We start from the raw sequence: 24,435 nt of genomic DNA, 5'->3' as shown, positions 1-24,435 counted from the left end.
CCATGTCGGCTTCTCACTTTTTGGATTTTAGAAGGGCATGACATGCCTATATCTGTGTCTCCCCCTCCTTTTACTCCTCCACCTCTTTTATTTTCGCATGACTATATGTACTTGTCACTTTTCCATGTGTTAGTTATGTCTTCTGAGCAGTTTGTCAGCTTTTGGACACCTTTGAAGGTGTTTTCTATGTGTTTCTATGTGTTTTTGTTTGCCTGCCATTGGTTTTAACGGTGTTCGAAGGTGTTCGACGAACAGTTCGACGAACAGTTCGACGAACACACGGGTGTTCGACGAACCGAACCGAACTCGAACACTACGGGGGTGGCTCAACACTGGTGATTATGCAATCATTAGAGTCAGCATTCCACTTGTCTGTCTTTTGCAACGCTCTCTGCAGAGAATTAAAGAGGAGGCATTGCAGCCAGAGTATGATGAGATGGATCAAGAAGCCATCGCGGGCGATAACACAAAGCCCAGCCTCATCTCATCCCAACGTGCATTGGGTGACAATGAGGAAGAGCAGTAGGAGGAGGAGGAGGAGGAAGAACCGTAGCTTGTATCATGCGCTGTAGATGGTAGTACCTGTACAACTGTCATACTGTCGGTTCAGTCGGGGGTGGCCGGCCTGAGGACAGGGGGGAGAAGGAGGAGGAGAGCATGGTCAATCATCATCTTGGTGAGAACATGGAAGTCTTGCCCGTTACCAGTCTGGCACGCATGTCTGACTTTATGTTACGCTGCCTTAACCGTGAACCTCACGTTCTCAAAACAACTCTCTTGTTCCTGATGTGGAAAGGTCTACAAAAATGGGGCAGTACCAGAAGGCCCTTGCTGCAGAACTGTTAAAAAAGTTCCCATCTGAAAACTAGTGTTGAGCCACCCCCGTAGTGTTCGAGTTCGGTTCGGTTTGTCGAACACCAGTATGTTCGCTGAACTGTTCGTCGAACTGTTTGTCGAACACCTTCGAACACCATTAAAACCAATGGCAGGCAAAAAAAAACACATAGAAAACACTTCAAAGGTGTCCAAAAGCTGACAAACTGCTCAGAAGACACAACTAACACATGGAAAAGTGACAAGTACATATAGTCATGCGAAAAGAAAAGAGGTGGAGGAGTAAAAGGAGGGGGAGACACAGATATAGGCATGTCATGCCCTTCTAAAACCAAAAAAGTGCGATGCTGACACGGCCAGTCCGTTCCTGCCCGTGCCACCTCCGTGTCGCCGGGTTTGTGCCAGAGCCGCAGTGGACCCTGACGGCCAGCCCCCCTCTTCCAATACTGGTGCCTGTCCGCTGGTGGGTCGAGCGAGACCCCCTGCGGTGAAGGCAGCTCTAAGCTTTTTAATTTAAATTGTCTCTCTAATTTGAATGAATACACTTTAAATCCTTTTACAAGCATCTATTGGAGGGCAAGACTCATGCCAGCAGCCGCGTAATTCCAGCTCCAGTAGCGTCCACTAAAGCTGCTGCAGTTAAAAAGCTTTTATAAGGATCGAGCTTGGCGGTCCACCGCAAGGCGTCCTACCGCCAGTCCCAGCCCCTTGGGGTGCCTCCTGATGCTCTTCACTGAGTATCCCGGGGTCCCGAAGCATTTCCTTTGAAAAAATTAAGTGTCCAAACTACAGGTGGTGTAGCTTGCTTAACAGCTGGTATAATCCGCTGACTAGCAGACACTGCTACTAGGCACAAAGTATTTCCTGGGCTAGATGCAGTTAAAATTTTTTAATTAGATACTCTCGTTGGATGCTGAGAAAGCATTCCATAGAGTCTCCTGGCACGCCACATATTATTCTCTTAAAAAGCTTGGGGTAGGGGTCTAGGGGACCATTTTATAGACAATATCATGGCCCTGTATCGCAATACGTCACCTAGGCTGAAGATAAATGGAACTGTAGCACCCCGAGGGCTCGGTTGCTACAGAGGTATTGCACCTCACCCAGAGGTGTGATATCTCACTCTCAGGTAAGGATGGAGTGTGGATCAGGACCCCGACACCTGCATGCATTATACCACATTGCCGTGGGGCAGGGCGACCAATATGCCCCTGAGATGGGCACGACAGTCCCTGTCCCTGGCTGGAGTGGGGGGAGGGAACAACGAGGAAGGGGAAACCTGTAGTGCAGGAGCAGGGAGGAAGCAGTTCCTGGGTGCATTGTGAAGGGAGTATAAAAGGTGGGCACCATCTTAGTTCAGTGCAGAGAAGTCTGAGCAGAAGTGACAGGGAGCAGGGGCTCTGCATGAGCTCTGCTCCGGAGGCGGGCCTAGTAACCGAGGCCCAGGCCTGGAAGAGGGAGAAGAAAGGAAGAGGAGCGGAGAAGGCTCCAGGAATGAGGAACAAAGGGATCCCAGGGGTGCGGACGGGCGAGTCGCCACCGCACGCCTGAATCCACCTGCGTGGAGGGGTCAGGCCAAATGAGGAGACCGGTTCCCAAAAGGAGCGGAGGCGGGAAACGACCCTCAGCTAGAAAACGGAGGCTGTGACATTTTATGTGGCGCAGCCCCTCGCTACACCCGCTAGGAAGGCACCACATAGTGTCAGGGAAACTGGCGCCAAGTTTACCAAGAGGAGGCCCGAGGCAGCCGGACAGAAGCGTTGGTAAGAAAGGCCAGACAAAGGACACACAAAGGGGGTCCTGTGAAGTGCTCCAACGTTATCTGGGAGTTGTCTGAGCCCCTCACCTGCTGAGCACAGTACAACGTGGGCAGCCGTTACCTGCAGAAGTGGTCTGGATAATAAGAACTGTGAGTAAAGGCCCTAGACTGCATCACTGACTCCGTATCGTTACTGCTGCTGCCCTGCACCATCACCCCCATCCTCCGCATACACTGCCCTGAGGCTATACTCCTCCCGTGGGGAGTTATACTACTCTCTGCTGCACCCACAACACCAGCCTCAGCGGTCTGCCCTGCAGCGGCGGTTCACTCTGACCGCAATCTACGGTGGCGTAGTTGGACATTTAAACATCAAAACCACATAAATAGTTCCGCCACTGGTTTGACCGCCGTGAGCCACGGAACCGGGTCGCCTCCACGGAGGCGACAACCACTAGCATCCACCAAAAAGGGTCCGGCTCCGGGTGTCCCAAGGCCCAGGGGGTGCGTCAGAACATTTTCATCACCTTTCATAATCACCAAAGGGACAGTCAGGCATGTCCTCTCTCCCCTCTCTTATACATCCTAGTGACGGAGCACCTGCTCTCATCAATTCGCCATAACCCCAATATTAGGTGGATTGAGGTGGGTATGCACCGAGTACAAGTGCTCTGCATTTGCTGATGATGTCCTAGTATATATCATTCAATCACATATATCCATCCCTGCTGTTATGGCTGTAATAGATCACTTTGTTACATGGTCAAATTTTAAAATCAATGCAGCGAAGTCTGAGGCCCTCGATGTCTCCCTCCCCAAATCCATACAGGATTCCATCCAGTCCAACTTTCCCTTTGCCTGGCCCTCACAGGGAATCAAATACTTAGGAATTCCTATTCATATAGACCTCTCCCATCTATGTTATCTTAATTTTGGGCCCTTTATTGAACAACTCCATACAGACCACGGTTGGCAAGTTAGAACTGCAAGATTCACTACGTGAACCACTGATGTTTTGTGGAAAAGCACATGTACACTGTGTTCCAAATGATTATGCAAAAAGTGTTTAGGAATGATAAGGGAAGAATTTGCTTGTTTGTCAGTTAAACTCATTGATGGTGATGTGTTTGTCAGGGCTCTTTATATCACTGTAAGCAATTGCAGACACCTGTGATAATTAGTTTGGCAGGTGTGTCCAATGAAAGACAAGACTACTTAAGAAGGCTGTCCCACATTATTAAGCAGCCTACAATTTCTGACAAAATGGGAAAGAAAAAGGATGTGTCGGCTGCTGAGAAGCAACAAATTGTGGAGTGTTTAGGTCAAGGCATGACTACAATCAACATTGTGCGATGATCAGGATGAAGTGTCTTGGCAATCAAGAAGTATGCAGCTGATTCACAGTACACACGTGTGCGTGCTGATAAGGGCAAATTGAGGACTCTTTCCTACAGGCAATTACGTCAGGTTAAAAGAGCAGCGTCAAAAAAGCCTTGTCATAGCAGCAGACAAGTTTTTGAAGCTGCTGGTGCCTCCAACGTCCCGAGAACAACAAGATGCAGGGTCCTTCAGAGGTTTGCAGCTGTGCGTAAGCCATCCTGTCGACCTCCTCTATCCACTGCACACAAGCAGAAACGGCTCCAGTGGGCCAAACAATACATGAAGACTGACTTCAAAACTGTTCTGTTCACGGATGAGTGCCGTGAAACACTCGATGGTCCAGATGGATGGAGTGGAGGATGGCTGGTTGATGGACACCCCACGCAAACACGGCTACAGCACCAACAAGGAGGAGGTGGAGTAATGTTTTGGGCTGGAATCATGGGGAGAGAGATTGTTGGCTCCTTTAGGATCCCTGAAGGGTTAAAGATGAACTCCATAATGTATGTGGAGTTTCTCAAACAGCACTTCCTGCCATGGTTCAAGAAGAAGAACCGTGTATTCCACAGCAAGATCATTTTCATGCATGATAATGCACCGTTTCATGCTGCACATAACACATCTGCATCTCTGGCTGATATGGGCATAAAAGGGGACAAACTTATGGTGTGACCCCCATGCTCCCCTGACCTCAACAACATTAAGAACCTCTGGAGCATCATCAAAAGGAGTGTCTATGATGGCGGGAGGCAGTTCACATCTAAGCAACAGCTCTGGGAGGGTATTCTGTCCTCATGCAAAACAATTGAAGCAGAAACCATCCAAAACCTGACAAATTCAATGGACGAGAGAGTTCAGAAGCTCCTTTCGAACAAGGTGTCCTATGTGCAAATGTAAAATCACCTAGAATAAAGTTTTGAGTTGATAACTGTTTGATTTCAGTTTCTAATAACCTGCTAATGCTTATAATTTCAAAAATGACCATTTTTTTGATCTTTATTAAAATGAAAAGGTTGATCGAAGAGTGTGGGAGATCTAAGAGTGTGGCAACCCAGTAGTCAGGATTACTTTGAATTCTGACAATCTGAGGGTCATGTTGCAGGTAGTGCAGCAACAAGGCACTCATGTGTTTTGCGCATCTAGGAGCCCCAAAATTATTTTCCGGGCTAGATGCAGCTAAAAATTATTATTAATTTTAAATCTGGTGGAGCTTAGTATAGATGGCCTAATAGAATGAGTACTGCACACTGCTACAAAGTCCAAATAATTTTCCAGCCAAGATACAGATAAACATGATTAGTAATTTTAAATCGGGTGGAGCTTAGTATAGATGGCCTAATAGAATCATTACTGCACACTGCTACAAAGCCCAAATTATTTTCCAGCCAAGATACAGATAAACATGATTAGTAATTTGAAAGCTTAAAACGGTTGGTGAGGTGATTTTAACCAATCATCAAGCTTTTATTCTCCCCAGGAAGACACAGGGGTAGAAAAGTAGTTTCGGATCCATGATTTGTTCATCTTTATGAACGTGAGTCTGTCTACATTATCAGTGGAGAGCTGCGTGCGCTTATCTGTCAGTACACCACCAGCAGCGCTGAACACAAGTTCAGACAGAACGCTGGCTGCGGGGCATGACAAGATCTCCAAGGCGTAAGTGGCAAGCTCCGGCCATTTATCCAGATTGGAAGCCCAAACAGGGCAAGGGTCCAGTGACACAGTCATGGCTTCAATGTTTACTTGGAGATACTCCTGTACTATCGTCTCTAGGCGTTGACTATGTGTCAGACTTCTTGTCTCCTGTGGCCTTGCAAAGGATGGGCTAAAAAAGTGGTGAAATGATTCCGCAAAATTGATGCTAACAGCAGATACTGTGTTTCTGTTACGGTTTGAGTGCTGAACACTCAACGGTCGCACGGTTGGCAAGTTGGAACTGTGAGATTCACTACGTGCACCACTGGTGTTTTGTGGAAAAGCACATGTAAGATTCTGCAACAGTCTCTGCTGATACTCCTGCATGCGTGCATCCCTTTCTATGGCAGGAATAATTTCTGAAAATTTACTTTTGTACCGGGGATCTAACAGTGTGGCAACCCAGTAGTCAGGATTATTTCTAATTCTCTCAATTCGAGGGTCATGTTGCAGGTAGTGCAGCAAGAAGGCACTCATGTGTCTTGCGCATCCAGGAGCACCAAGTCCCTGTTGTGTTGGTGGCGAGGTAACAATCATGCTTCCTTCCTCTGTCCTCTCCCCCCAACCTCGCACAACAGAAATGTGATCAAGGTCTCCCTCATCTGTTGAGTCTTCCATCAGTTGGTTCTCCGCTCCTTCCTGGGCTCCTGCACCTTCCTCACTAGTTTGGATGCTACCATGCACCCTGGTAAAACCATCTCCCCCACCCTCACATGCCTGCCGCCTTGGTGCTGCTGACAGTCTGGACCTTGCAGATGTTAGCCCTTCCGCATAAAACTCCTCCTCCTCTACTTCCTCCACCTCCTCTTGTGCCACCACCTGACTCCGAATTCTGTTTAACATGTGCTCCAGCATGTATATCACCGGAATAGTCATGGTGATAATGGCATCGTCAGCACTAAACATCTTCGTCGCCATTTCAAAACTGTGCAGAAGGGTGCATAGGTCCCTGATCTGAGACCACTCCTCCAGCGTGATTTGCCCCACCTCTGGATCCCCTTGGCCCAGGCTATACGTCAGAATGTATTGCACCAGGGCTTGTCGGTGCTGCCACAGTCGCTGCAACATGTGCAGAGTTGAATTCCACCGGGTAGGCATATCGCATTTTAGCCGGTGAAGTGGCAGGCCCAACGACTTCTGTAGAGATGTAAGTCGCTGAGCTGCGGGATGCGAACGGCGGAAGTGAGCACACAGCGACCGTGCCCTCTGCAAAAGGCCATCTAGTCTGGGATAGTGGGCTAAAAATGGCTGGGCAACCAGGTTCAACACGTGAGCCATACAAGGCACGTGTATGACATTGCCCCGGCGAAGGGAAGCACCCAGGTTTGCAGCACTGTCGCACACGGGCTTCCTTGGTTTCAGGTCCAGTGGAGGCAACCATTCATGAAATTGGTTCTCCAGAGCTGACCACAACTCCTCAGCTGTGTGACTCACATTTCCCAGACATTTCAAAGTAAAAACCGCCTGATGACGTTGAGCCCTACTGCCAGCATAGTAAGAAGGTGTGCAGGATCACTTCTGCGCAGTTAGAAAGCTTGTGGCATGACCAGACAGGCTTTGGGTGCAGGTGGAGGATTGAGAGGAGGTTGAGGAGGCAGAAGCAGTGGAGGAACTTTGAGATAAAGAGGATTGACGCACAACTCGTGACAACGGCAAGACTTGGACAGCAGCCCCTTGTCCTGCTGTCACAATAGTTACCCAGTGTCCAGTCAGCGACATGTAACGCCCCTGTCCATGCCTACTCGTCCAAGTGTCTGTGGTGAAATGCACCCTGTCACACACAGAGTTTCTCAAAGAAGCGGTGATGTTGTGTGCGACATGCTGGTGGAGCGCAGGCACACCTTTCTTTGAGAAGTAGTGCCGACTGGGCATCTAGTACTGGGGCACTGCGACAGACATAAGGTCTCGAAAATGCTCTGTGTCCACCAGGCGGAAAGGCAGCATTTCTGTACGCAACAGCTTGCAGATGGTGAAATTCAACCTCTTAGCTTTCTCATGGCTAGGAGGAAATGGTCTTTTACTTGTCCACATCTGAGGGACCGAGGGCTCGCTGTTGTGCTTAGACGGGGTTGATAAGTGTGTCCCCGGCAATCTGCCGGTCTGTGAGGTAGATGCAGGCGGACATGTTAGGTTGCCTTGATCCAAAGGTGGTGCTATCGATGTCAGACAGCGCTCAACACCAGCTGGTGTTACCACCTCCAAAGAAAATGATGACCTGCCAATCACGCTGGCTGTTGCGGGTAAACAGGTGGCAGGTCTGCGTCCCAAAACAGGTGTGACTGCTGTCCCTCCAGTCACAGAGGATGAAGAGGCCGTGGATGCACATGATGTGGCAGACAGTCGTTGGCCCGGCCGGCTAGACCGCATTGTAGCACAGTGAGCTTCCCACTGCAACTTATGCTTCATATCCATGTGCCGGTTCATACATGAAGTACTCAAACTATGTACTGCTAGAAGCCCAAATATTTTTTCAGAGCTAGATGCAGAAAAAAATATTTTTAATTTGCAATTTGATGGAGGTCAGTATAGATGGACTAATAGACCAAGTCCCACACACTGCTAGAAGCCCAAATTTTTTTTCAGACCTAGATGCAGAAAAAAATTATATTCCATTTGCAACCTGATGGAGGTCAGTATATATGGACTAATAGACCAAGTCCCACACACTGCTAGAAGCCCAAATATTTTTTCAGAGCTAGATGCAGAAAAAAATTATATTCAATTTGCAACCTGATGGAGGTCAATATAGATGGACTAATAGAACAAGTCCCACACACTGCTAGAAGCCCAAATATTTTTTCAGAGCTAGAAGAAGAAAAAAATTATATTTAATTTGCAACCTGAAGGAGGTCAGTATAGATGGACTAATAGAACAAGTCCCACACACTCCTAGAAGCCCAAATATTTTTTCAGATCTAGATACAGAAAAAAATTATTTTTAATTTGCAACCTGATGTAGGTCAGTATAGATGGACTAATAGACCAAGTCCCACACACTGCTAGAAGGCCAAATTTTTTTTCAGAGCTAGATGCAGAAAAAAAATATTTTTAATTTGCAACCTGATGGAGGTCAGTATAGATGGACTAATAGACCAAGTCCCACACACTGCTAGAAGGCCAAATTTTTTTTCAGAGCTAGACGCAGAAAAAAATTATATTCAATTTGCAACCTGATGGAGGTCAGTATAGATGGACTAATTTAACAAGTCCCACACACTGCTAGAAGCCCAAATATTTTTTCAGAGCAAGATGCAGCTAAAAATTATTTTTAATTTGCAACCTGATGGAGGTCAGTATAGATGGACTAATAGAATGATGCTATGCCCAAAAGGTTTTACTTCACTAGGAGCAGTAAAAAAATTGGTATAGCTTGACTAATAGAATGATGCTATGCCCAAAACTTTTTACTTCACTAGGTGCAGTAAAAAAATTGGTGTAGCTTGCACCACAGATAGGCTACTCCACTGACTAACACACTCTGCAATAGGCCAAAAAGGATTAGCTTTGCTAGATTTAGCCAAATGCTGTGAAATAAACTTGCACAGCACTGGCACAGACCTGCCTGGCAAAAACTGATAGGAACTGATGTAACTTAGTCCTGAAAAGAACTGCAATTACAATTAGTCTTTACTCCCAACCTTTCTATTTAAGATCACAGACCTGCCTGATAAAAGTCGTAGGAAATGCTGTAACCTAGTCCTTAAAAGGACTGCAATCACAACTCTTCCCTACTCCCAAGCTATCTGTAGAATTGTGCGAAAATTGGCTTGAAATCAACAAGGTATAGCGCACACAGCAACAGCGGTGCCGTCTAACACGCAGCTGCAGCAGTGAGAGAATGGTGGCGACGGGGAAAATGGCTGATTCTTATAGTGCAAGGACATGTGACATACACTGCCAATGACACATGCCCTTGCTTGTGTGAAAAAAAGCACTTTGCTCCGTGTGTTTGCTGCTGATAGGCTGACAGATTGCACCTCCCCACTGTAAATGCGGGAAAGAGGAAAAAAAATGGAGATCTTCATTATTCCCGCAGAGATCCATCCCCTGCTCCTCCACCCGCCCCGCTGTACACTCAAACTGCGTATTAACATTAATTTTCATCATTACTGAGAAAAAATCCAGTTATGATTTTGGGGCAAGAACAGTTATCGAACATAACCTCGAACAGCCGAATTTTTTTCAAATCGTTTGTGTTCGCTGAACGGCTCGAACACCGCCCAAAACAGCTCGAATTTGAGATTGGTGAACAGTTCGAGTCGAACACCGCTCATCTCTAATGCTGTACTGCATGGCTCTTGTAAGGGGCATTGCAAGTAACTCCATCCTAATTTTTGGCAGCTTTTGCTTGGAAGGCATAAGCAAATACTATGGGAGACACACACCCCAATAATGGGAATAATGTTTTTAAGATGCTGTACTGTATGGCTCTTGTAAGGGGCATTATAAGCATTTTGTTAAGCTACTGGGACCTCCACGTCTCTTCTGAGGGGCATTAAAAGCGTCTTGTTAAGCTACTGGGACTTCCACCACTTTTCCGAGGGGCATTAAAAGCGTCTTGTTAAGCTACTGGGACCTCCACATCTCTTCTGAGGGGCATTAAAAGCATCTTGTTAAGCTACTGGGACCTCCACCACTTTTCCGAGGGGCATTAAAACCGTCATGTTAAGCTAATGGGACCTCCACGTCTCTTCTGAGGGGCATTAAAAGCGTCTTGTTAAGCTACTGGGACCTCCACCTTTTTTCCGAGGGGCATTAAAAGCGTCTTTTTAAGCTACTGGGACCTCCACATCTCTTCTGAGGGGCATTAAAAGCATCTTGTTAAGCTACTGGGACCTCCACCACTTTTCCGAGGGGCATTAAAACCGTCATGTTAAGCTAATGGGACCTCCACGTCTCTTCTGAGGGGCATTAAAAGCATCTTGTTAAGCTACTGGGACCTCCACCTTTTTTCCGAGGGGCATTAAAACGTCTTTTTAAGCTACTGGGACCTCCACATCTCTTCTGAGGGGCATTAAAAGCGTCTTGTTAAGCTACTGGAACCTCCACCACTTTTCTGAGGGGCATGAAAAGTGACTTCTTAAGCTACTGGGATTTCCACCACTTTCCTGAGGGGCATGAAAAGCGTCTTGTTAAGCTACTGGGACCTCCACCACTTTTCCGAGGGGCATTAAAAGCGTCTTTTTAAGCTACTGGGACCTCCACGTCTCTTCTGAGGGGCATTAAAAGCATCTTGTTAAGCTACTGGGACCTGCACATCTCTTCTGAGGGACATTAAAAGCATCTTGCTAAGCTACTGCGACCTCCACCACTTTTCCGAGGGGCATTAAACGCGTCTTGTTAAGCTACTGCGACCTCCACCACTTTTCCGAGGGGCATTAAAAGCATCTTGTTAAGCTACTGGGACCTCCACGTCTGTCTCTTCTGAGGGGCATTAAAAGCGTCTTGTTAAGCTACTGGAACCTCCACCACTTTTCTGAGGGGCATGAAAAGTGATTTCTTAAGCTACTGGGATTTCCACCACTTTCCTGAGGGGCATTAAAAGCGTCTTGTTAAGCTACTGGGACCTCCACGTTGTTATGAACTGCAACATAAACTAGAGAAAGAAGGGAGAGCTGTCCCTACAATAAGACTAAGCTGAGTCCCTACGTTGTAGCGGGTGACCTGTTCCTTGTGAACAGACCCGCCTTCGTCCTCGGCTAGTCTGAACGGAGACCTATAGAGAAAGGGAGGGGTCCCTAAAAGAACTAAGGACTGGGACAAAAAATGGGACACCTCCTAACAGAAGTTGTTGCAGAGAAAAAGATAAATTGACAAAAGTACTAGAGGTTCAGAGGACCAAGCAAACTAGAGATAGATAGGCACAAAAGCACCTGGCTAGAAAGACAGTCTAAACAACACTGAAGTCCAGCAAGGCCAGAAGGGCGGAGCTGGAATATATAGGAAGATGGTCACATGACCGCAAAACACAAGATATAAACAAAAACAAACAGGAGGGTTCTAACATTACCCCCTCTTTTATGAGGATCCTCCAGAACCTCCAGGCCCAGGCCTATCTGGAAATCTCCTGCGGAAAGCTCCAACAAGTCTAGGGGCAGAGACATCATCCGACTTAACCCAGGAGTTATCCTTGGAACCGAAACCTTTCCAAGCGACGAGATACAGCAATCTCCCTCTATGCTCTCTGGAATTCAGGATACGAGAAATTTCATATTCGCCGTCTTCCACCACCGGAGGAACTGTGACAGTGGCCTCCCTATCCAATACATCAGCCTTTTTTAACAAGGAAACATGAAACACAGGATTAATCTTCCAGGAGTAGGGAACCTCCAACCTTACAGCAGACTGGTTAACCGCCTAAAGCACCTTAAATGGCCCCACAAACTTTGGACACAATTTTTTAGAGGGAATCCTCAACCTCAGATTCTTTGAGGACAACCAAACCATGTCACCCACAGTAAACAAAACCTCTTTACGTTTCCTGTTAAAATACTTCTTGGACTTTTTGTTAGCCTCTTGAAAGTTACAACGTACATTAGTTCAAACTCTTTCAAAATCACCGGAAAAATTCTCCTCCTCCGGCACCGCCGACCCCAATTTGGAGAACGAACCAAAAGACGGATGTCTCCCAGTTCAACAAAAAAAAGGAGAACACCCAGCAGAGGAGGATGTATGATTGTTAAGAGCAAATTCTGCGAGTGGCAGAAACTCAGACCACTCCTCTTGATTGTCTACCACAAAACAACGTAAAAACTGTTCAACATCCTGGTTCTTTCTTTCAGTCTGTCCATTAGACTCAGGATGATAACCAGATGAAAATGACAAATGGACTCCCAACCTGTCACAAAAAGCACGCCAAAAGCGAGCCACAAACTGAGGTCCCCTATCAGAAACAATGTCGGTGGGAACGCCATGGAGCCTGACAATTTCCTTAACAAACGCCTTAGCGAGTGTCTTAGCGCAGGGTAGCTTAATGAATGGAACCAAATGACACATCTTGCTAAAACGGTCCACAACCACCCAGATGACAGTGAAACCCTCGGACACAGGAAGGTCAGTAATTAAATCCATTGCCAGATGCGGCCAAGGAGCACTAGGAACCTCCAGAGGGCAATGCAACCCCGCATCAGGGGTATGTGAAGCCTTTGACCTAGCACACACCGTACATTGATGCACCCACTTGATGACTTCCTTCTGCCACCCAGGCCACCAAAAACTGCAACTGATACGTCTCTTAGTCTCAGAAATTCCTGGATGACCTGCCAACCGAGACTCAAGATACTCCACAAACAAATCTCTCCTAGAGGTTCTAGTCACAACCTCCCATGAGGAGTGTTAGATGGGGCATCCTCTTGGGCTTTCAGAATCCCTTCTTCCAAAACGGAGTCCAATTCTGCTACCACAACTCCTTCCTGTAAATTGCTCGCCTCCTTCTCGGTACCAACCATGGGAGAAAATCTGCGAGATAAAGTATCGGCTTTAACATTCTTAGTACCAGGGATATAGGTAACAGATAAATTAAACCGAGAAAAAAAAAGTGCCCACCTAGCTTGACGGGCATTCAATCATTTGGCATCATCCAGATAGATCAAATTCTTATGATCTGTGAAAACCTGAACAGGAAATTTAGCACCTTTCAAGAAATGATGCCATTGTTCAAACGTAAGTTTAATAGCCAGCAACTCCCGATTACCAACATCGTAATTAAGTTCGGTTTCTGAAACTTTTTTCGAAAAAAAAGCACAGGGATGTACTCCATCCTTGTTCTCCTGAGACAAAACTGCACCGACCCCCACAGAAGAAGCATCAACCTCGACCAAAAAAGGCTTGGTCTCATCAGGCTGCATAAGGATAGGGGCAGAACTGAACATCTCCTTGAGATACACAAAAGCTTCAATGGCCTCAGTAGTCCACTGGACCGTATTCACACCTTTCCTGGTGAGATCGGTCAGCGGCTTAACAATTATAGAAAAATTCTTAATCAATTTCCTGTAATAATTGGCGAAACCCAAAAATCTCTGTATTGATTTCAAACCAATAGGCCTAGGGCATTCCTGCACAGCCTGAACCTTCACCGGGTCCATCTCAAAGCCCTCGCTGGAGATAATGTAGCCCAAAAAATGAATTCTCTGCACAGCGAACTCACATTTCTCCAGCTTAACAAAAAGTGAATTATCACTCAATATCTGCAACACCTCACGTACGCTCTGCCAATGGGACTCCAGATCTGGTGAATAAATCAGAATGTCATCCAAATACACAACCACATTCTTGCCAATCAAAGGTCTCAGGATGTCATTAATAAGGTTCTGAAAAAACGCGGGAGCATTGGTAAGACCGAAGGGCATCACCAGATTCTCAAAATGACCTACAGGAGTGTTAGAAGCAGTTTTCCATTCATCACCCTCCTTCATTTGTAACAAGTTGTATGCCCCCCAGAGATCAATTTTAGAGAACGACTTGGCCCCTACTAACTGGTTAAACAAGTCCAGAATAAATGGCAATGGGTAGGAATTGCGTACGGTAATCTTATTAATTTCATTAAAGTCCAGACATGGACATAAACCACCGTCCTTTTTTTTAACTAAGAAAAATTCATTGACCACAGGCGACTTAGAAGGTCTAATGTGACCAGCAGCTAAGCTCGTCTGTATGTATTCCTCCAAGGCCTTTCTTTCAGGGATAATCAGATTAAATAAGCGACTCTTGGGAAGAGTAGCTCCAGGAACAAACTCAATGGTGCAATCATAGTCCCTATGAGGAGATAAAACTTGCGACTCCTCCTCTGAAAAAACCTTCCAAAAATCCTGAAGAGGCACAGGTAATTCCCCTTTTTCCACAGCCGCAATGCGACCCTTACAACATTTTTCATAGCACTTAGGACTCCAAGACTTAATCTCATTAGTAGACCAGTCCAGTAAAGGATTGTGCAGTTTTAACCAAGGCAAACCTAAAACGACTGGAGAGGGTAAATTATTTAATACCACCAAATCCAAATTTTCTTGGTGAGTGCCATTGATAGTCAGTGGAAATGCAGCAACCTTGTGAGTAATACATTTCAAAGGAGTGTTATCAATTGCAATAACAGAAATAGGTGATGACAAAGGTTTGGATTCCAATTTAAGTTTTTCCAAAAACCCCTTATCAATCACATTAAGTGTTGAACCACAATCCACAAATACCTGAAATTCAATCAAATCTTCCTGCAATGAGGTACTCCCTGAAAGAAATACTCCCTTAGAGTTTAAACAAGCAATACGGGCGTAACTGACCTTTTTTTTTTCTTTACTCAAACGAAGCTCACAGTTCTTAATCAAATGGTCAGATTTACCAAAATAAAAACACAATCCCTTGGAAATCCTGCAGTCTCTTTCCTGAGAGCGGAGTGACATCGCCCCAACCTCCATCGGTTCTCCGCCGTCCGAGCAGACCCTCTGGGAACTAGGAGCTGACATTGCAGGAATCTTTTCATCATAAACCCTGGCACGCAGTCTCCTGTCCACACGTATAGCTAATTGTATGGCTTCTTGCAAGGTTTCAGGTGCAGGAAATGCAATCAGCAGATCCTTAACCCTTTCACTTAGACCAGCAAGAAAAAAACACTTTAACGACGAATCATTCCATTTCACTTCGAGGACCACCTTCTGAAGTGTGTACAATAATTTTCAACATCACCTGACCCCTGATTCAAACATCTCAGTTCTGTCTCAGCATATGAGACTCGATCAGGATCGTCATATAATAGCCCCATAGCAGAAAAAAAATCCTCCACTGACTTAAAACACGGATCATTAGGATAGAGAGAAAAGGCCCACCGCTGTGGTTCCTTGCACAAAAGTGACATGATAAACCAAATGCGCTGTGATTCAATCCCAGAGGACTTTGGTCGCAAACAAAAATGTAATAAACAAGCATTTTTAAAGGAAAAAAAATCTTGTTGTTCACCATCAAAAATATCAGAGAGTCCTACCTTCAGTTCCACAAAATGCGCTCCAGGACAGGTACTCACGTGTTGCCCGAGCTCGGACACCGCCATAGACAATCCCTGCAGGCGTTGAGCCAAATCTTGAACCAAAACCATACTGATCCCTGGATTTCTTTCCTTAAAGTTTTTTTTTTTTGGCTGGACTTACTGCTATAATCTGCAACATAAACTAAAGAAAGAAGGGGAGAGTTGTCCCTACAATAAGAATAAGCTGAGTCCCTACGTTGTAGTGGGCGACCTGTTCCTTGTGAACAGGCCCGCCTTCATCCTTGGCTAGTCTGAGCGGAGACCTATAGAGAAAGGGAAGGGTCCCTAAAAGAACTAAGGACTGGGACCAAAAATGGGACACCTCCGCGTCTTGTTAAGCTACTGCGACCTCCACCACTTTTCCGAGGGGCATTAAAAGCGTCTTGTTAAGCTACTGCGACCTCCACCACTTTTCAAAGGGGCATTAAAAGCATCTTGTTAAGCTACTGGGACCTCCACGCCTCTTCTGAGGGGAATTAAAAGCGTCTTGTTAAGCTACTGGGATCTCCACCACTCTTCCGAGGGGCATTAAAACCATCTTGTTATGCTACTGGGACCTCCGCTTATCTTCTGAGGGGCATTAAAAGCATCTTGTTAAGCTACTGCAACCTCCACCACTATTCCGAAGAGCATTAAAAGCATCTTGTTAAGCTACTGGGACCTCCACGTCTCTTCTGAGGGGAATTAAAACCATCTTGTTAAGCTACTGGGACCTCCGCGTATCTTCTGAGGGGCATTAAAAGCATCTTGTTAAGCTACTGCGACCTCCACCACTTTTCCGAAGAGCATTAAAAGCATCTTGTTAAGCTACTGGGACCTCCACGTCTCTTCTGAGGGGAATTAAAAGCGTCTTGTTAAGCTACTGGGACCTCCACCACTTTTCCGAAGGGCATTAAAAGCGCCTTGTTAAGCTACTGGGACCTCCACGTCTCTTCTGAGGGGCATTAAAAGTGTCTTGTTAAGCTACTGGGACCTCCACCACTTTTCCGAGGGGCATTAAAACCGTCTTGTTAAGCTACTGGGACCTCCACGTTTCTTCTGAGGGGCATTAAAAGCGTCATGTTAAACCACTCTGAACTCCACAGCTCTTCCAAGGGGCATTAAAATGTTGTTTTTAATTAACTCCAACCTCCACGACTCTTCGAACGGGCATTGCATTTCCTCCTAATTTTTGGCAGCTTTTGCTTGGAAGGCATAAGCAAATACTATGGGAGACCCACTCCCCAATCATGGGAATAATGTTTGTAATATGCTGTACTGCATGGCTCTTGTATGGGGCATTGCAAGTTCCTCTGTCCTAATTTTTGGCAGCTTTTGGTTGTAATGCATAAGCAAATACTATGGGAGACCCACTTCGCCATCATCGGAATAATGTTTGTAATATGCTGTACTGCATGACTCTTGTAAGGGGCATTAAAACCATCTTGTTAAGCTACTGCGACCTCCACCACTTTTATGAGGGGCATTAATACCGTCTTGTTAAGCTACTGTGACCTCAATGTATTTTCCGAGGGGCATTAATACCGTCTTGTTAAGCTACTGTGACCTCCACTTCTCTTCAAAGGGGCATTAAGAGCATCTTCTTAAGCCACTCTGAACTCCACAGCTCTTCCAAGGGGCATTGAAATGTTGTTTTTAATTACCTCTAACCTCCATGACTCTTCCAACGGGCATTGCATTTCCTCCTAATTTTAGTCAGCTTTTGCTTTTGAATGCAAAGGCGAAAACTAAGGGAGACCCACTCCCCAATAATGGGTAGAAGGTTTTTAGTACGCTGTGATCCACGTCTGTTTCAAGGGGCATTGCAGTTCCTCATAATTTTTGGAAAGCCTTCCATTCACTGCTTAGGCCAACAGTGTACAGGAGACCCAGTTGCTATAAATGGAAAAAACTGATTAGATAAGGACCTCTGACCTCCATGTCATTTCCAAGGGGCATTGGAGTGCCTCAAAATTTTTGGTAGGCCTTGTACTCACTGTATGCCCTATAACTGTGTAGCCGAACTGCTCCTTTTGTTACAGAAACATGTCCTACAAGACATATGTGGTTGACTGGCCTGGTGTTGATGTGAATGGTCCCTGTTCCTCCTGCTCTTTCTCCTTTGCCACTGCCTCATCCATCATTTAACACCTGCAGCTTTGTTTTAATGGGAGTCATAGACCTGGGATAGTAGGAGGAAAACATCCAGCAATCCTCGGAGGAGGTAGGATATGCGCCAAAATGCTGACCACCTCAGGCCTAGCCGCTACTACATACATACTCCTGCATTCCAAGAAAACAAAGCAGATGCTAACTTCTATCATCATCATCATGGTCCTCACCTTGACAATCTCAACTCCCCATATGGAGAAGCCAGGGCCCACCGGAGAAATCTGGTTCTCTGGTTGGCTCGTCCAATGCTGCCCTAAAGCATGCTGGGCTAAGAAAAGTGTGTGGGGGAAGTTGACAGGAGAAATAGGGGCAGCTGGGGACCGTTTATGGACACCCGGCTGCCCCCAGGCGGCTGGGGACCGTGTGTGTACACCCTGCCGCGGGGCGGCTGGGGACCGAGTATGGACACCCGGCCGCCCCCTGGCGGCTGGGGACCGAGTGTGGACACCCGGCCGCCGGGCGGCTGGGGACTGAGTATGGATACCAGGCCGCCAACGCAGCCATGACGTGGTGGCCAGATTCCGCCTCCACATGCCTAAAAGGCCCAATTTCAAGTGCAAGCAAGCAAGCAGTATGGTATTGCAGCCTAGGGGTGGGTGGGTGGCAGGCTGCACACTTACGCTTGCATTCCAAGAAAACAAAGCAGATGCTAACTATTATCATCATCATCATGCTCCTCACCTTGGCACTCTCAACTCCCCTGATGGAGAAGCCAGGGCCCACCGGAGGAGTCTGGTTCTCTGGTGGGCTCGTGCAATGCTGCCCTAAATCAGGCCGGGCTAAGAAAAGTGTGTGGGGGGAAGTTGACAGGAGAAATAGGGGCGGCTGGGGACCGTTTGTGGACACCCGGCCGCGGGGCAGCTGGGGACAGAGTATGGACACCCAGCTGCCCCCTGGCGGCTGAGGACCGAGTGTGGACACCCGGCTGCCTGGCGGCTGGGGACTGAGTATGGATACTAGGCCGCCATCGCAGAAATGACGTGGTGGCCAGATTCCACCTTCACGTGCCTAAAAGGCCCAATTTAAAGTGCAAGCAAGCAGTATGGTATTGCACCCTGGGGGTGGGTGGGTGGCAGGCTGCATACTTGCGCTTGCATTGCAAGGAATGGGGGAGGTACAATTGAACACTGCCCTGGGACAAGAACTTGCACGGGGATAGTTGCAAGTCTGCATCTTCTGATGCGGCAAGAATGACATCTGATGGGCAAACTTTTAGGCAGTAACCTAGATATCAGAGATGCTTCAAGGAGTCTTCCCCATGCTGTTCCCATGTCTTTTCAGCACTGTATGCATGTGTCACACAGCACATGGCCAGATAAGGTTGTAAAATGTTAAAATGACATTTCCTGGTGAATGCATTTGTCACGGTTGAAAGCAATAAAAAAGTGCAAAAATGCATAAAAAATGCTGTGAACATAGCCCAAGGAGTGGAGGAGTATTTTTTGGGGGGGTTATTTTACCTTATACACAAGTCTTTACCCTGGAAAGGAACTTCCTTAACATATTTCACAGGAAAGCAGTTTCAGTTTCGTTTTTGAATGTTTTATTGTGAGCCCTTAAAAGTGGCTCAATACCTCTGATCACTTTGTTGATAGCTGTGACCTGGGGGTCAGAAATGCTTCCTGTGGGGATCCCCATGCTGTCACCATGTCATTTGAGCACTGCCACTATCGTTTTGGGCACTTGTTAGGCTTTTAAAAGACTACCGGGGGTGCCACCGCAAAAATGCTCGGGTCTCCCATAGACTAACATAGGGCTCGTTGCTCGGGTCGAGCACCTGAGTATCACGGCGAGCTCGGCCCGAGCTTCGAGCACCCGAGCATTTTAGTGCTCGCTCAACACTAATCATTATCCATTTGTAGGAGCCATACTCTTTTCAACTTCAGCTTTTTACAGATAGTGTTATGTTTGCATCAAGATTTTGTTGAAATTTCATTTAATCCATTCTTCCCTCTACCTGTGAAATGTTCCGCGAGCCATTGGGTGCAACACAACCCCAAAGAATGATTGATTCACTCCCTTTCTTATTGGTTGGTGAGATGTTCTTTTCCTGAAATTCTGTGCCATTTTTTCTCCACACATCCCTTTGATCATTGTGGCCAAAGCGTTTTATTTAACCTTATTGGTCCACGAGACTTGTTTTCTAAATGCATCAGGCTTGTTTAGATGTTGTTTTGCAGACATCTGACTCTGAATATTATGTTGAGGATGCAGGAGAGGTTTTCTTCTGATGACTCTTCTAAAAGGCCTTATTTGTGCAGGTGTTTCTCAACAGTAGAGCAATGTACCACAACTCAAGAGTCTGTCAAGTCTTTCTGATGGTCTTTTGCAGTTAAGCCGGTGCTCTGATTTACCTCTCTAGTAATCCTGCAATCAGCTCTCACTGAAATTTTGCTTGGGCTCCCAGACCTTATCTTGACTGCCACTGTTCCTGGTAACTGCCATTTCTTAATTACATTTCAAACTGACAAATGAGCAACTTGCAAACACTTTACTATCTTCTTATAGCCTTCTCCACAATTTTCATTTTCAGAGTGCAAGGCAGCTGTTTAGAAGAACCAATGGCTGCAGTTTTTTGGCACAAGGTTAGAGGTGGCTGGGATTTTATATAGCTGGGAAATTTGCATCACCAACCTTTTCCTAATGATGATAGCAAACAACCATAACCCTAACAGACTAATTAAGGTCTGAACCTTTGATCAAAGTTATCAAAGCACACAAATCTCCAAGGGTGGTCAAACTTTTGCATCAACCTATTTTCCTTTTTGTAATTTTTAAAATGTAAAAAATGCCAATACCTTTTATTTTGCCTAAAATACAAAGTAAATGTCTCATCTTTAACTTTAGCCCTCTTAGAGATCATTTCATCTTCAACTTGCTTAACCGTTCTCAATAACAGTAATTTTGACCAGAGGTGCACAAACTTTTACATGCCACTCTATAAACTTATCAATCTAGCCCACAGAGATCTCCACAGTTCTGCACGTCCTACCCATGCTCTGCATTTTGGCAATGATGTTAGATTAACATCTATCAATATCAGAGCCATCTACTCTTGTTTCCAATACTTTCCTTGTGCTGCACCAGATCTCTGAAATGCGCTACCCTGGACAAGCCAATTCCTAACATTCTTAGTATTAAGTCATTAAAAAACATCTTTTTAGGCAGGCCTTACACATTTTAGAATTGGTATGTTCTGCAACTTAGGACTAAGGAATCAGAGGGAAAAGCTGTCCCTGCACTGAGACTCAGCTTTACTCTATGCTGGGGTGGGTTCCTTCTTCCGTGTAAATAGCCCCACCGAAACTCCTGCACTGAATGCAAACGAAGACCTGAAGGAAAGGGAAAGTGGTCCCTAAAAGATCTAAGGACTGGGAGCAAAAGTAGGAGACCTCCTAACAGAAAAGTTAGTTGCAGAAACAAAAATTAAAGGAATTAAAACTGGTGGAACAAGAAGTCCCAGTATAACAATAGTTCAAAGCAAGAAGAACTAAACCAGGCTACTTAGCCAGAGCACGAGCGTTACAACACTGATGCCTAGCAAGGATGGGGGCCAGGTACTGGGTAATAAAGAGTGCAGAGATCATGTGACCAAGAAACCCAGCACCAGAGGAAAAGACTAGAAGCCAGCAAACCACAACAAGATGGCCGATAGTAAAACAACATAGATTCTAACAGTGCCTCCCCTTTTATGAGGATCCTCCAGATCCTCTAGGCCGAGCCTTACTAGGAAATCTCCTATGAAAAGCCTTAATTAGCCTTGGGGCCGAGACGTCCTCAGCCTTCACCCAGAAATTATCCTCGGGGCCGAAACCTCTCCAGGACACAATATACTGTAATCTCCCTCTATGCCACCTGGAATCCAAAATGTGAGAAATCTCAAATTCACCGTCCTCATCAACAGGAGGAACAGTAGACTTTGCTTGCTTATCAGGTATGTCCGCCTTCTTAATTAACGACACATGAAACACAGAATTAATCCTCCAGGACGAAGGAATGCCCAACCCCACAGCTGCCGAGTTGACAATCTGAACCACTTTGAAAGGACCCACAAATTTAGGCCCCAGTTTTTTAGAAGGAATTTTAAAATGAAAATTCCTAGAGGACAACCAAATCATATCCCCAAGAGCAAGCAAGGACTCCTTTCTTTTTTTATCAAAATACCTTTTTGATCTCCCGTTAGCCTCTTTAAGGTTCAGGCGCACACTGGTCCAAACCCTCTACAAATCACCAGAAAAATTGTCCTCCTCCGGTACAGCAGCCCCAACTTTGGAAAATTGACCAAAATATGGATACCTGCCAGTACAACAAAAAAAAGGAGAACAACCGGCTGAGGAAGAAGTATGATTATTAAGCGCAAACGCCGCAAGTGGTAGAAATTCTGGCCGCATTTCCTGATTGTCTGCCACAAAACATCTCAAAAACTTCTCGACATCCTGGTTCTTCCTTTCAGTCTGTCCATTAGACTCTGGATGATACCCCGACAAAAATGACAAATGAATTTTCCAACTGTCACAAAAAGCATGCCAAAAGCGAGCTACAAACTGTGGTCCTCTATCGGAAACAATGTCCGTGGGAACACCATGGAGCCTAAAAATCTCCTTCACAAAAACCTTAGCAAGAGTCTTGGTGAAAGGTAACTTGTTGAACGGAACCAGATGACACATTTTACTAAACTGATCCACAACAACCCAGATGACATAAAAACCCTCCAATAAAGGCAGATCAGTGATAAAATCCATGGCAAGGTGGGTCCATGGCGAACTAGGATGTTCCAAGGGGCATAGCAACCCCGCAGCCGAGGTGTGAGAGGCCTTCGACCTAGCGCACACAAAACACTGGCACACACACTTGATGACTTCCCTTTGCCACCCTGGTCACCAGAAACTCTGACCAATAGACTTCCTAGTAGTGTTGAGCCACCCCCGTAGTGTTCGAGTTCGGTTCGGTTCGTCGAACACCCGTGTGTTCGCCGAACTGTTCGTCGAACTGTTCGTCGAACACCTTCGAACACCGTTAAAACCAATGGCAGGCAAACAAAAACACATAGAAACACATAGAAAACACCTTCAAAGGTGTCCAAAAGCTGACAAACTGCTCAGAAGACACAACTAACACATGGAAAAGTGACAAGTACATATAGTCATGCGAAAATAAAAGAGGTGGAGGAGTAAAAGGAGGGGGAGACACAGATATAGGCATGTCATGCCCTTCTAAAATCCAAAAAGTGAGAAGCCGACACGGCCAGTCCGCTCCTGCCCGTGCCACCTCCGTGTCGCCGGGTTTGTGCCAGAGCCGCGGTGAACCCTGATGGCCAGCCCCCCTCTCCCAATACTGGTGCCTGTCCGCTGGTGGGTCGAGCGAGCCCCCCTGTGGTGGAGGCAGCTCTAAGCTTTTTAATTTAAATTGTCTCTCTAATTTGAATGAATACACTTTAAATCCATTTACAAGGATCTATTGGAGGGCAAGTCTCATGCCAGCAGCCGCGTAATTCCAGCTCCAGTAGCGTCCACTAAAGCTGCTGCAGTTAAAAAGCTTTTATAAGGATCGAGCTCGGCTGTCCACCGCAAGGCATCCTACTGCCAGTCCCAGCCCCTATGCCTTGGGGTGCCTCCTGATGCTCTTCACTGAGTATCCCATGGTCCCGAAGCATTTCCTTTGAAAAAATTAAGTGTCTAAACTACAGGTGGTGTAGCTTGCTTAACAGCCGGGATAATCCGCTGACTAGCAGACACTGCTACTAGGCACAAAGTATTTCCTGGGCTAGATGCAGTTAAAAATTTGTAATTAGATACTCTCGTTGGATGCTGAGAAAGCATTCCATAGAGTCTCCTGGCACGCCATATATGATTCTCTTAAAAAGCTTGGGGTAGGGGTCTAGGGGACCCTTTTATAGCCAAAATCATGGCCCTGTATCGCAATACGTCACCTAGGCTGAAGATAAATGGAACTGTAGCACCCTGAGGGCTCGGTTGCTACAGACGTATTGCACCTCACCCAGAGGTGTGATATCTCACTCTCAGGTAAGGATGGAGTGTGGATCAGGACCCGACACCTGCATGCATTACACCACATTGCCGTGGGGCAGGGCGACCAATATGCCCCTGAGATGGGCACGACAGTCCCTGTCCCTGGCTGGAGTGGGGGGAGGGAACACTGAGGAAGGGGAACCCTGTAGTGCAGGAGCAGGGAGGAAGCAGTTCCTGGGTGCATTGAGAAGGGAGTATAAAAGGTGGGCACCATCTTAGTTCAGTGCAGAGAAGTCTGAGCAGAAGTGGCAGGGAGCAGGGGCTCTGCATGAGCTCTGCTCCGGAGGCGGGCCTAGTAACAGAGGCCCAGGCCTGGAAGAGGGAGAAGGAAGGAAGAGGAGCGGAGAAGGCTCCAGGAACGAGGAATGAAGGGATCCCAGGGGTGCGGACGGGCGAGTCGCCACCGCAAGCCCGAATCCACCTGCGTGGAGGGGTCAGGCCAAAGGGGGAGACCGGTCCCCGAACTAGTGGAGGCAGGAAACGACCCTCAGCTAGAAACCGGAGGCTCTGACATTTTATGTGGCGCAGCCCCTCGCTACACCCGCTAGGAAGGCACCACATAGGGTCAGGGAAAC

This window comes from Phyllobates terribilis, unplaced genomic scaffold (genome assembly GCF_046119375.1).
Source record: "Phyllobates terribilis strain yellow unplaced genomic scaffold, ASM4611937v1 Scaffold_33__1_contigs__length_13283291, whole genome shotgun sequence".
NCBI classification, from domain to species: domain Eukaryota; kingdom Metazoa; phylum Chordata; class Amphibia; order Anura; family Dendrobatidae; genus Phyllobates; species Phyllobates terribilis.
The sequence above is the reverse complement of the archived record's forward strand: the minus strand, read 5'-3'. Positions refer to the sequence as shown.